General features: G+C 44.3%; 1 protein-coding gene across 2 annotated transcripts in view; it reads left to right on the forward strand.

Moving 5' to 3' along the window:
- The first annotated feature begins 4038 nt into the window (after positions 1–4038).
- Positions 4039–13973, forward strand: part of LOC147663383 (sterile alpha motif domain-containing protein 9-like) — a 42029-nt gene continuing 32094 nt past the window's right edge. Inside the window, exon 1 of one of the 2 annotated variants that reach the window (XR_015305344.1) lies at positions 4039–4176. The gene's annotated coding sequence lies outside the window, so the exon portion shown is untranslated. The remainder of the gene's footprint in view (positions 4177–13973) is intronic. The other variant, XM_086950480.1, reaches the window with a different exon arrangement.

Raw genomic sequence — 13973 nt, forward strand, 5'->3', positions numbered from 1 at the left:
AAAGGCAGGTTTATAATTAGTCTCTTGCCCAGCCTGTTTTATCGTGCTGTATTTTTCACAAAAAGAAAATGATACTTTATATGTATAAACTGTAATGTTATACTCATGTATGTCCTTTTTGAAAACAATTGGATTGTTTATGATAACTATGCAGCACAGTGTATCTTCATCGGACTGATTCAACTACAAATTGCAGATGCCCCTTCAGAACTCAGATAAAATGGCACCCCTCTGACCCCTATCCCGACCCTACCTGTCATTTGAGCCATACTGAACGACGCCTGTGTATACACCTGCTTTCCTGCCAGATTTGAGCTTGCTCAACTTACAAATCATGATTCAGCACTTAAGCTTGTCATCCCGTTCTTAATATTGTTAGGATTACGGGACTAGACCATTTACGTTTACAGTTACTTAGAGAAACACGCCCTATGCATACTCTTTAGTGCCCCTTTTCTTGATTTCATGCTTTTCATGGCAGATCATATAATAGAATGACCACGCGCAAAATACATACTCCTGAGAGCTATTTTTCGGGGCCTCTTGCTTGCTGCATACCTGCAGAATTTGGAGTAACCTATATCAGTTATTTCCGATTTATTGTGCGACTATTTGTAACATTTTCTAGCATGACACCCAAGATACAGGGCACGCCGCTTGCCTGTTCTTATTTTCGGGTCTTATGCCATGTATTATGCACTAATGTACCCATTACAATATGGCCGCCATATCACTGTATACACACACACAGTATTTAGAGTGGAAGCCCTAGGCTCGAGAATTGACATCTTATGTACTCAACTTGATCTATAATATACACAAGGACAAACAAACGTCCCGTCACTTTGGTTAGGACCAGAGCGTACGCTCGGCGGTCTTTAATAAAGTTCCCAACAACGATTGAGTTCGGCTTAATATAAGCGTTCTTAATACGATGGAAGTGTTAAAACATACACATAGTACATTGTCATTAATTAGAGAGGGGACACGCTAGCTCTATAGACGTCAGACCATTGGGAACAGGGGTACCAATATGTCACTTAAACGTTCCAAGATGGCCGCCCGATTTTCTTAATACATCATCACGTGTATTCTCGGTCCCTAGGCTCCATACTTGATATCCGATTTATTTTTATTATTTTATAATATAAACAAAGACAAATAAACGTCTCAAAGCTCGATTTAGGACCACAGCGCAGGTTCGGCGGCCGTAATGTTTCTCTATCACACGATTAAGTTCATTTTTATACAAGCGGTCGAATTTTTACTTAAATGTGCAAGACAGATAATTAACATATTTTCATTGTTTAGGGAGGGGTAACGCTATCTCCACCGGCGTCAGGCCACTTGAAACAGGGGTGCCAATATGTCCCTTAGACATTCAAAGATGGCCGCCCGAATCACTAAAGATAGCATCGCGTTATACCTCTGTCCCCCGGTACAGCGCTGATTTGCGCTGGCGGGAAACTCACCAGGTGTAGCCCCTTTACTGCAACTATATATGGAGCAGCAATGGCTCACATCATTTGCAACACGACGTCGCCACGGGTGTTCTTCCGGGTTGAGGGCTGTGGATGAGTGCCGGCCGATATACTAAGAACGGTGAGTACTTTAGCCTGCCAACAGTTAGTGCAATATTGCCATCATACTAGACTCCCTTTCTCCCATAGGATCAGACTGGGGATAGAGGTGTTTTGCTTTGTTAGAGTGATAATATTTCAAAATATCCTTTGGTTAAATCCCCTTGGGATGCCTTTTTAAGTATAAAACATCTTTAATAGCAGAACCTACATACCAAATCTAGCTGGGGGCATATGTATCCTGGACCACATACCGAAGACAATAGATATAGAAATGACATTCTCAATAAATTGACCAATATATAGAATTCTCTAGTATTATAACTTTAAGACACCTGGGAAAGTAAACCCTTAGAGTTCAGGACCTATCATTTACTGTTTCCTATTATATTTATAATCTTCTATTGGAAACTAGTTAAGAAGACTACATATCCACAAAAGTGTTTTGAGTCAAACTTCCTTACTGAGAAGTACTCTATCTATCCTTTCTTCTAACAGGCCTACCGGGACACGGTGCCCACTCCCTCTCCCAATGGACGAATAGGACCCCCAGTCCCAAACCAGTTCTTTCTCAGACTCAGGTAACTGCTCTTTGGGGATTTCTACTCAATCCCTTACAGGTGTTCTTTGATACTGTTAATTGTATGTATAGCACTTACAACTTCCCAGAATAGTTGTTACTCTTGTCTCCTTGTGCTCATTTATCCTCTCTTCCCTCAGCAAACGAACTGAGTTCCCTGTATAAGCGAGGTGACATGATCCTCTACACCACCCACATATTCTACAGATACTGCTTCATCTGTTAACCTAGGAAAGCTTATAGTAAGTTGAATTTGTTTTCTTTGAACAGATAAAGTGACAGGGAGTGATTTATCCACCACAGGGCTATTATAATCAAGCTAATAATAATCTCTTGCCTATTGGTTGGTTGTCTAATACGCTGACACTATATGGTGAGGTCTATAATTCATGTCATCCACCTTTTTGCACTCCAGCCTAGAAATCAAATTTTAAATACTCAGCCTCGGAGTAATCCAATAGAGAACAGGATCACACAAGCCCGGAAGGTTGCCCCAGGACCACGCTGCTTCACAAGTTTACTTACACATGCGACGTCCAACCAATTCATAAGGTAATAGTGCTTTGACTATGGGACAATTGCTGCAGTTGAAATGTAGTGACTTACCTTGCTTGGTCCCCATATGCACTACATACTTTCTCTTGATAATACTTTTCAACTTTTGGGTTCATCTCTTCACTTGGGCTGGCTGGTTTTCATTTGCACATTTCCCCTTATATATAGAAACCAACCTATTAATTTCATTTTGGCCTCTCTGTTCTGCACTCCACTTGCCACTTTATTCACGGTCAATCACATGGGCTGCAGGCTGGGCATACAGGGTTGCCACCCCATGAAGCAAGCTGCAAGATGTATGAAGATGTTCCGATGATATAAACTTGTGATGCATGTTATCATACTCCAATTTGGATTATTGTAGAGATTTACAAGTCATCCTGAATCTCCGATCAACACTAGGAATGTAAATAATGTAGATAAACTTAGGCCATCCGGCATTTTGCCACAAAAACGATTGATAAAGGACCAAAAGCCCCAGTTCCAAATCATGTAGGAGCTTCATGTTCTTGTCAGAAATGTCTTATGTTTCTTTTAAAGAGGTTCTTATAAATGTTAAATGTTATTTTAACTGTAAGTCAGAAAAAATTGTTTTGTACATTAAGATTGATTGTATGTGTATGTCTTTTTTTACCGACAGCCCTGAAGAAGTCCCATGTTGGGACGAAACGCGTCGGCTGTTTGTGCTTTTATACTGAATTGAAAAATAAAGATTGAAAGAAGAACTCTAAATATTTCTGAGGAACTTTCTTCTTATGGTTACTTAAATATCGTTTATACCAACTGATTCATTTTTTGTGGTGCACCTTTGCTGTTGTAAATTTAGTGGTGCAGAGTAGATTAGAGTGGCTTAGTGTGGTGGAGAGTAGTGGGGTAAAGTGGTGCAGAGTAGAGTGGAGTGGGGTAATGTGGAGTATACATGGTATGATAGGTAGCGTATTGCCATTAAAGACAACACATCTTCAATTGAAATGACCATTACATTTGCACTCACATATAGTTCTACTGATAAAAGTATACAGCACACAAACGATAATGTGTGGAAATGTCATCACCCAATGTATTAACTTAATGGTCAGGACAGCTCATGTACAGGCAATTACATTTTATTGTGTGCTACAAAACAAAAACCCATCGTACAGCCTTCTTCAAGAAGACCCCCAGTAGCCAGCATGATTGTTACAGAAATCCTCTCACCTTGAAGTCGGAGAAAGAAAAGTAAACACTATGCTCCCTGGAAGACACAGCCTGTCATTTGACCTCTGTCTTTGAATGCACATCAAACGTGACAAGATAAGAACAACATTTAAAGGTTCTTTTTACAGAGAGCGAGACAGTGGAAGAATACAATAAACAAGGTTTGGGCAACAGGAGGGACGAACCCAAGCTGGACAGCCTAATGAAAATAAAGCCAGCAAATAGAAAGCCAGAAAATGTGAGTTACAAACCACAAATCCAATGGTAAGTAACAGGAGGAATGCATTCATAGGTGAACTTCCTGAATGTCCCCAAATGTCTTTAGCAAACCGGACAGTTGTGATGTCTGTTAGGCTGAGGCCTAAAAACAAGCATCAACCATCACCATGACCTGGCTGAATCCCAGCTGTCAAAACCCCATATCTTTCCCTGACTCTAAATACAGTCAGGTAGGTGTGCATTTGGTGAGGTGCAAGCACCACTGATTTGTGGGGACACCCTTGTTCTATCAGAAAACTGTAACAGCAGTCCAGAATAGCTGCTTCTTTCTTCCAGCATCTGCAAAAGCTAGTTCCATTGCATCCATAATTGCAGTGTACCATAGATACTACAGAAAATACCTTACAGTAATTTTATGCGTGGCTAAAATGCAAGTTTTAAAAACATTCTGCATGCTGTTTTATACAGATTCAAAGCATGTGGGTTTTCAAAATGTACTTTTCCTGCGTTTGTCATCTTGCTAAGAAAAACACTTTTGTGTTCTTTAGCCCTTGTCTAGAGACAGCCTTACCTGTGTTTTCTAAAACCTAGCATTAACAATACTAATACAGACGTTAGATAAGCCCATTGCTTTTCATTTTATGGCTATCTTGTCAATTTATTTGCCTGTGCCACTGATCTCCCCGCATTGCACTCCCCGTTCCCTCACTTCCGTTCGTCATCTCCGGGCTAATCCCAGTCTAGTTGTTTCGCAGACAGCCGCTGCACAGCAGGGCTGAGTGGTGGGTGGGAGGAGCTACGGGTTGAAACGGCGAGGTGGGTGGGATGTATGACGGTACACCACGTGCTTTTACAACGCGTACCGTTACAACACAGGTTTTACAAAGCAAGTCGTTACAACGACTTGAGTTGGGGGGCGCTGGATAGTGAATAGTTTAATTTACTATTCCAACTCCAGTCCCCGTGGATAGTAGGGAGGGTGTTGGATAGTAAATTAAACTATTACCTATCCTAGAGCGCCCTCCAGCGAAAGTCGTTGTAATGACTTTCGTTGTTAAACCTGCGTCGTAACGGTACTTCGTTGTAAAAGTTCCGTTGTAAAGGACGATCCCGAGTGGGTGCGAGCGTGCTGTGTCAGAGGGTCACACCAGACTTGTGGTGTGCCGAGTAGGTGATCGCTGCGTGCTTTGAATGCCGACAGTGAAACTTATACCTGTTTATATAATCGCCGAGAATTGAAGGAAATCTTTTTAACTTATTCTAAAAATCGCTTGATAAATTGTACCTGTGCCACTGATCTCCCCGCATTGCACTCCCCGTTCCCTCACTTCCGGTCCTCATCTCCGGGCGAATCCCGGTCTAGTTGTTTCGCAGACAGCCGCTGCACAGCAGGGCTGAGTGGTGGGTGGGAGGAGCTACGGGTTGAAAAGACAAGGCTGGAGCAAGCGCGCAGCGGGCGCGCCTAAGGCAAGCCCGTCTGCGCCCGTCCGCGTCCACCCGGGACCAGGGGCCAAGACCCCTGGCCCTCGCATCCAATACTCCAGGCAAACACTCCTGTCACTAAATCGGGTTACCCTGCAACTAAATCCTTCAACTGCTGTGGCACTGAGGGACTGTTAAAACCCCTGGGGAATATAACTAAAAGGAAGGGCTACTCAAGGGAAATAAAGAAAGCGCGGTTACTACAAAGCTGCAATCTTGCACTTCTTAATACGCATTCACTGCAAAAACACAACCTTGAAGTCTTTTCATTACTTCAGGAGGGTAGCATGGAAAACCTGGGGATTACGGAAACTTGGTTAGAAGAGTCCTCCATCCCTGCTCTAGTCGCATCACTTCCACCAAACTTCATGGCCATTCACAAAAATAGAAGGGGAAATGTGAAGGGAGGAGGGGTAGCCTTCCTCTACAATAGCTCCTTCAAAACTGAAATCATCTGCTCAGAAATCCTGGAGGGCGCAGATGCCCTGGGGGTTAAGTTCTGTTCCGCTACGGACTGTGTGGTCATACTTCTAGTTTACCGCCCCCCACGCACTCCACCTGGTTTCATCGAAGCTCTACTGGAATTAGTCCACGACCTCCGTTCACGCTACGAAGGATTGGTGATAATGGGAGATTTTAACTTCCACTGGGAGAATACCCCCAAGGACTGCCAGGCAAAGCAGTTAGAAGAGGCCATGATAGCACTAGACTTCAATCAAAAGGTGGTGGGCGCGACACACCAGAAAGGTCATACACTGGACCTAATTTGGTCCACGCTTCCAATGCCTAGCCCAGTCACGATCTCCCCCTGCCCATGGTCAGATCACCACCTATTGCAGGGGCAGTTGTCACTCCCAGGGCGATTGGCAAATCCACCACCTGGTTGGAAATCACTTAGAAGCTGGGACAAAATCAGAGCGGATGATCTAGTATCCACGCTAAAAGGTACTCACCTACGTACTCATCACAAAGGCGACTTAGAGTCTGTGAGTCAAAATCTATCACATAAGCTGACAAGAGCCATCGATGTAGTCGCACCCGTACGTAGGATGATAATAGTGGATAGGGGAAAACGGGCCCCATGGTTTAATGAGGCCATGAGGTCACTAAAACGGTCTCTGTGCCAGAGCGAGAGAGCCTGGCGCAAGGAGTATGACTCCAACACACGGGCCGCATACGTAAGGCCTTTCGCCGCTTACAAACAAGCTATTATACTCAGGAAGGCCGAATTCTATGAAGACCGTATTGCCACGGCCCATAACCCCCAGAAAGAAATCTTTAAGGTTCTGTCGGAGCTTAGAAAAACTAAAGAACAGATCTCCTCCTTTACCCAAGAAGATTGTAATAAATTCCAATCCTTCTTCGTAAACAAAATATCTGATCTCGTGATGGAAATCGATCACACTCCTAGTCTCAGTGGTCCCAGTAACCCTCTACCATCACCGCCATCACGGGTTGTTCATCCGTTAACAACATTAGTACCACTCACCAGGGAGTCTCTGGCAGTACTGATAGGCCGAGTGAAGTCTGGTTCGCCAGCGGACCCCTGTCCACCTAGGATCTTCAAGCTAGCATGGCCAGGGATAGAGGATGATGGACTCTCCCTTATCAATAGGTCCCTTGAAATAGGACAAGTCCCGAACGACTTTAAGGAGGCTCGCCTGATCCTGCTGTTAAAGAAACCTGGGGCTGATGACAAGGTCCTGAAAAATTTCAGGCCTATTTCACAATTGCCATTCCTGGCTAAGGTAATCGAACAACATGTTCTTCCCCAACTCTCGAGCCCCTTTGAAAACAATCATCTTCTTGAACCCAATCAGGCCGGCTTCAGGGCTCATCACAGCACCGAACTGGTCATGCTTTCGGTGCTGGATGACCTGAGACTTAGGGCAGACAAAAAAGATCCATGTGCCCTGGTGCTGCTAGACCTCTCCGCGGCATTTGATACGGTCAATCATGACCGACTATTGTCGCGGTTGAGGGACCTCGGCATCCGGGGCACTGCCCATGCCTGGCTGGCTTCTTTTCTGAATAATCGCTCGCAGAGAGTCCAACTGATGGACTTGGTGTCCAAACCAGCAGGTCTTACTTGTGGAGTACCCCAGGGCTCGGCACTCTCACCTCTCTTGTTTAACGCATACCTGCAACTCTTGGTCGCTGCGCTCAACTCGATGGAGTGCCGGGTCTACAACTACGCTGACGATACGCAGATTATCATACAAATCGATAATTCACCCACAGCTCATTTGAGACTTCAAAATATATAAAAATTTACAGTAAATTGGATGACAGCCAATTCGCTTAAGATAAACCCTGATAAAAGAGAGGTGCTGGCAATTACCACAGCAGCCAGCCCCTGGAATGATCTCCTGTGGCCAATATAACTGGGTCCTGCTCCAGAACCAGCGGTGGCGGTAAAAAGTTTGGGCATCCACATTGACGCCAAACTCTCTATGTCGAAACAAGTCTCGTCAGTGGTTGGCACCTGTACGGGCCTATTAAGGCAACTGCGGAAAATATCCCCACTTTTTACCCCGGCCACACTCAGACGGGCAGTATCTGCTATGATTCTGGCGCACCTGGACTATGGCAATTCGCTATATTCCGGCCTCCCCCAACAACAGCTGGCTAGACTTCAAATAGTCATGAATGATGCAACCAGACTAATCCTAAAACAACCAAGAAGGACGCATGCCACACCACTCCTACGGGAGCTTCACTGGCTTCCAATTAAGCAGAGAGTTAAGTTCAAGGGCCTCTGCATTACACATAAAGCCCTACATGGTCAAGCCCCTAAGTACATCAGGGAGCGGTTGATCCCTTATGTCCCAAGCAGGACACTGCGATCAGTAGAGGCCGCCCTCTTGGTGTGTCCACGCTTTAAACTATCCTCATTAGGTGGGCGAGCTTTCTCCAATGCAATTCCGACGGATTGGAACAACTTGCCGATTAGCCTGCGCAAGGAAACACGCCTGCTGCCAGAAAGGAAAATGCTTAAAACTGTACTTTTCGCGGAGGCATGGAGCATGTCCTAGTGGTCCTTTTTATTGCTCTCTCCATATAGTCAAATGTGTACCCTCTGATAAGCGCTTAGAGACCCCTGGGTGATAAGGCGCTCTATAAATTAAATAAATAATTAAAATAAATAAAATTTGCTTGCTTATTTGATGGCTTTCTTACTCTACTTCTGTCTGTCGCCTGAACATAGATTCTTTACCATTTGTTTGATTGGATGACTTGTATTCTTTTCAGAGTACTACAGGCTTAATTTGCTTTCAGCACTCCAAAGATTAGCGAATGTGTTTCTTTCTCTCTCTCCTCAGTTGCTCCCCACCCTACCTACTTATTGTTGTTCATCTGTTGAATTGACTTGCTTTCTACCGCCCGCTCCTGCGTTTATTGATTTATTGACCCCAACTTGAATCTCATGATTCGTTAAAAAACAGAACGGTCTCATGGCTACATAATAACTGTGGCTTTCTAATTACTTATGCAGACCAAATTCTAACCACCAAAAGGGTTGACTGGATAGGTACGTCTAGTAAAACATGTAGGGGTGATTGTGTCATCGTTAATTTTAAACACCCCCAACATGCGGCCACAGCTTTATTAAGGGCTGGATCCTTAATCCCCGGGGAAGACAGAATAAGTGTACGCCCTCTTGTTTTTTTTTATAGCCACCTAATTAAAAAAAACCCTCATAAACCAGGAAATAGAAATCCCCTGCCTAATCACTTTCTGGGGTTCGGGATCCCTGTTCAGAACAGATTCCAGGCACTAAGTTCTTTGAACTCCAATGACTGACTTGCTTCGACAGGGGTTAGTGTCCCGTGTCAGCCGACTATTGCCCAGGCTCCCATCACGTGTGTTTTACCATCTGACCCCGAACCCAATACGGTGGAGAACCAGAGTGAAGAAAGATGTATTGGCCCTGGAGCTTTAGGGGACAGTATGAATGAGGTATCTGAGGTATCTGTAGGTAATACTGTCCCTCTGATTGATCCCAGCGCGAAAATAGCGACCGGCATCTCTATTGTAAGCTGGAATGTTACCGGACTAAAGTCCAAACAGGACACCTTGTGTTGGAAGGATTTTATTAACGCCCATGATATTTTGTGTATCCAGGAAACTTGGTGCCAGGAAGATGTATATTTTGAGGGGTTTGTAACGTTTAACTTACAGGCAGTTAGCTCTGGATCAGGGAGAGCAAAAGGTGGTCTTATAATTTTGGTCTCGATTAGCAAAAATATTAGGACTGTGAAATACTCAAATGTGGGACCTTACGCGCAGTTATTGTGGCTCCAGAATGATCAAGGTCGACAAGTCCTCCTAATTAACTACTATAATAATATTTTTGATGATAGTAGGATATCCGTTGTTAAAAATCTAGCCAGTGCTATTGATGAATTAATGGACCAATGTAATGTCTCTTTTGATTTTATATGGCTAGGAGATTTTAATATTTCTTTATGTGAATTGACCTTTCAGAAAGCATGTGGGGTTGTTAATAAAGCTGGTGATGTGGACCTCCACTTCAGGCATAATAGCTATGGAGAAATACTGTATAAATGTATTAGTAATTATGACCTTGAAATTTTGGACTTTGCCAAAGATGCTAATGGGATGACCATCCCTACTTTTAAAAACTGGAGGACAAGTTCGGTGATAGATCATGTTGTCGTGTCTTCGACTATTACCCCCTTACGTGAAACCCCTAGGATCGAAGTTACATCTTTGAGAGACCATAACTATATTGTTCTAGAATGTGCGCTATGGAGTAAGAGTGTAGCTGTGGGCCATACCATCGCCAACGTAGAACCCCATAGACCCAATGGTGTTAGAGTCAAATGGTTTGGGGATAGAGCAGAAGAAGTAATTGGTTACATTGTTTCTGATTGTTTAACTGACATCTCATCAATCCTTGAAAACAATACTGGGTCAGAATGTGTTTTAACTGCTTTTAAAAATATTAACATATTAATTGATGCAAGGTTTACTAGACCAATTAGAGATAAAAATAGCCATGGACATGGTTGGTTTGACCATACCTGCGCCAGGCTACTAACGGAGCTAAAGTAGGTCTTGGCCATAAAACCTAGGAACACTACTTTAATAATTGAATGAAGAGGAGAATACCAATCAGCATTAAAAAAGAGGAAAAGAGAGTTACAGCAGGAAGCGAGGGAATCGCTAAATCAAGCGGCAGAGATCCACAATAATACTTTATTCTGGGCTACGGTTAATTCTCCCTTCCTGAGAGATGATAACTCCCCGGTATTGAGCTCTAATGTTCCTAGTGATTGCTGGGTAACACATTTTTCCAATATATTTGGTTCAAATAGTGGTTTAGCCACCACCCCATGTAATTGGCCCATATTACCTTTAAACTTTACCGTAGCCGAGGTCGAGACAGGAATTCGTGCAAGCAAGAGGGGAAAGGCCCAAGGACCCGACGGGGTTCCAATTGACGTTTATAAAGCAGTCCCGGAGATCTGGAGCCCCCTCCTTGCAAATGTGTTTAATGCAGCAGTTTGCACTGAAGCTCCGACAACATGGGGGGAATCAATCATTATCCCTATATTTAAAAAAGGCAATCGGACAGAAGCAAAGAATTATCGCCCTATTTCCCTTCTGGACTCCTCTGTAAAGGTTATGAGCAGAGTTATGCTAGCAAGGCTCGAGGAGTGGGTTGAAGATAAGGTAATTTTGTCCGAAAGTCAGTTTGGTTTTAGGAAAGGTAGGGGCACTCTGGACTAGGGGTGAGCGCAAAATCCGTTCCGCTCGCGGATTTTGCGAATTTTCGGTAAATTCGCGATCCGCGAACTCCCGCGAATTTACCGCGAATTCGCAAATCCGCGAGCGGCGGATTCCGGGGGCAAAAGTTGAAGCCTGGCTGGCCTGTTGTAACTATTTTACGATGGCGCCGGCAAGCTGCCAGCGCCATCCTAAAATAGTTACTAAGTTAGCTTCAACAGGAAGCTCTAATAGATAAAATAAAGCAGGTGCTCGCACCTGCTTTATTTTATCTATTAGAGCTTCCTGTTGAAGCTAATTTAGTAACTATTTTAGGATGGCGCTGGCAGCTTGCCGGCGCCATCGTAAAATATTTACAACATGCCCTTCCTGTGACTTCAGTGACTCATTCATCAGCCCAAAAACAATCGTGAGCGTCGTCGAGGCAGGTGTGCCTTCTTCCCAAATCTACCTTTGAAAATCAGCTGTGATAGAGGCCTTTGCATCCTTGACTTTCACGAGCGCAATCCTCGTGCTGTTCCTGTGGCCAGGAGCTGAAGGGACCCCTGCACCCCTCGGGGCGCCTGACTTTGGGCTTGGAAGCCCCCCCAACCACACACTCGCAGTGTGCACCGTCTTCCCGCCATTGACCCACTATGATGGACAGCTCACCCAAGGGAACCCTGCGCCCCTCGGGGCGATTGCATAGTAACACACACATGGCCGCAGAAACTAGTTGAAGCTCAAATGCAGTGACTCATTCATCAGCCCAAAAACAATTGTGAGCGTCGTCGAGGCAGGTGTGCCTTCTTCCCAAATCTACCTTCGAAAATCAGCTGTGATAGAGGCCTTTGCATCCTTGACTTTCACGAGCGCAATCCTCGTGCTGTTCCTGTGGCCAGGAGCTGAAGGGACCCCTGCACCCCTCGGGGTGCCTCGCTTTGGGCTTGGAAGCCCCCCCCCCCCCACACACTCGCAGTGTGCACCGTCTTCCCGCCATTGACCCACTATGATGGACAGCTCACCCAAGGGAACCCTGTGCCCCTCGGGGCGATTGCATAGTAACACACACATGGCCGCTGAAACTAGTTGAAGCTCAAATGCAGTGACTCATTCAGCAGGGCAAATCCGCGGATCCGCAAATCAGCAAATCCGCCGATTTTGCGGATCTACGATCCGCAAATCCGCGGATCATGGATCCGCAAAATCCGCCCATGTCTGGACCAATGTTTGAATCTTGACCTCATAATTGGGAAATATGTTGAAGCCAAAGGTAGCTCTTTATATTTATGTTTTGCCGATTTAAGCAGCGCCTTTGATATGGTTGATCAAGTAATTTTATGGCCCACTCTGCTGCAGATGGGTGCCCCTGAGGGTAATATTTTCTTCCTTGCCAGGCTGTACCAAAAACTGCAAACTTGTGTGCACTTTGGAACCAAGGGAGAATGTACCCCCACATTCAGTGTACGGCGTGGCATAAGACCAGGCTGTGTTCTAGCTCCGTTACTGTTTATTTTATTTATCAATGAGATTGATGTAATTTTAAAAGGTGTTCAAGCAGATGCTCCCAGTCATAAAGGTGTGTCATTGCCGGTGTTATTATATGCTGATGACGCCGTGCTTCTTTCTAGGACCCCCCTGGGATTGCAAAGACTGATGGATAGATTTTCACTGTTTATTAGGGACAGGAAACTACTCATCAATAAGGATAAGACTCATACCATAACATGCGGGGCTAAAAATAGGAAACATACTGATTTTTTTATTGATGGTAATAAGGTGCAATCAGTCAACTCTTTCTGTTATCTTGGAATAACCTTTTCCCATGATAGAAGGTGGTCTAATGAATTTAATAATGTCAGTAATAAAATGGCAAAAAGTGCCCATGGAATTTTCAAATTTGCGGCTAAAATAGGGGATAGACGAACACGAGATATGCTGCAAATATACTAAGCAAGATGTGCCAGTATTGCATTATATGGGGCGGCCATTTGGGGCCATAGTAGTGCCCACAAATTGCAGCTCGAGGATAATTCCTTTTTAAAAAAAACTCTTATGTCTGTCCTCCTCAGCCGCCACTGTATTGACCCATTGGGAACTAAACATTAATTATTTGAGTGATCTCTTAGCCTTAAGACCACTAATGTTATGGCGTTCGATCTGGCTCCAGGATGAAAAGACTCTAAACAGATCTATAATTGACGATAGTCTTTCACTGGACATGTATAGGAAGATCCCGTTGTAGATGTGTTGTAGATTGTTACTCACAAATCTTCAATCTTGATGTTTTGACCAATCCGAAGGCTGCATTGGATATACCGAAATCAGAAATGAAAGCAATCTTCATGGAGAACATGGCAACCAAGAGGACTTCTTCGAGTCGGTCTATGACAACAGTTTCCTTTTACAATAAATATTCTATCACCGAAGGTTTTCCACACTACCTTGTGCTGGTAGCGAGGTCCTCGCACAAATTTGTTCTAACCAGTCTCAGGTTCAGAATTGTGCATGAGTTAGTGGCATTGCCTAACATCAAGCAACACCCCAAAGGACCATGTCAGTGTGATGGTATATCGAAACAGAGCACCCTGCACTTTTTACTTTCATGTAAACTGTACCAGAATTAT

This window comes from Lissotriton vulgaris, unplaced genomic scaffold, assembly GCF_964263255.1.
Source record: "Lissotriton vulgaris unplaced genomic scaffold, aLisVul1.2 SCAFFOLD_2761, whole genome shotgun sequence".
Taxonomy (NCBI): Eukaryota; Metazoa; Chordata; class Amphibia; order Caudata; family Salamandridae; genus Lissotriton; species Lissotriton vulgaris.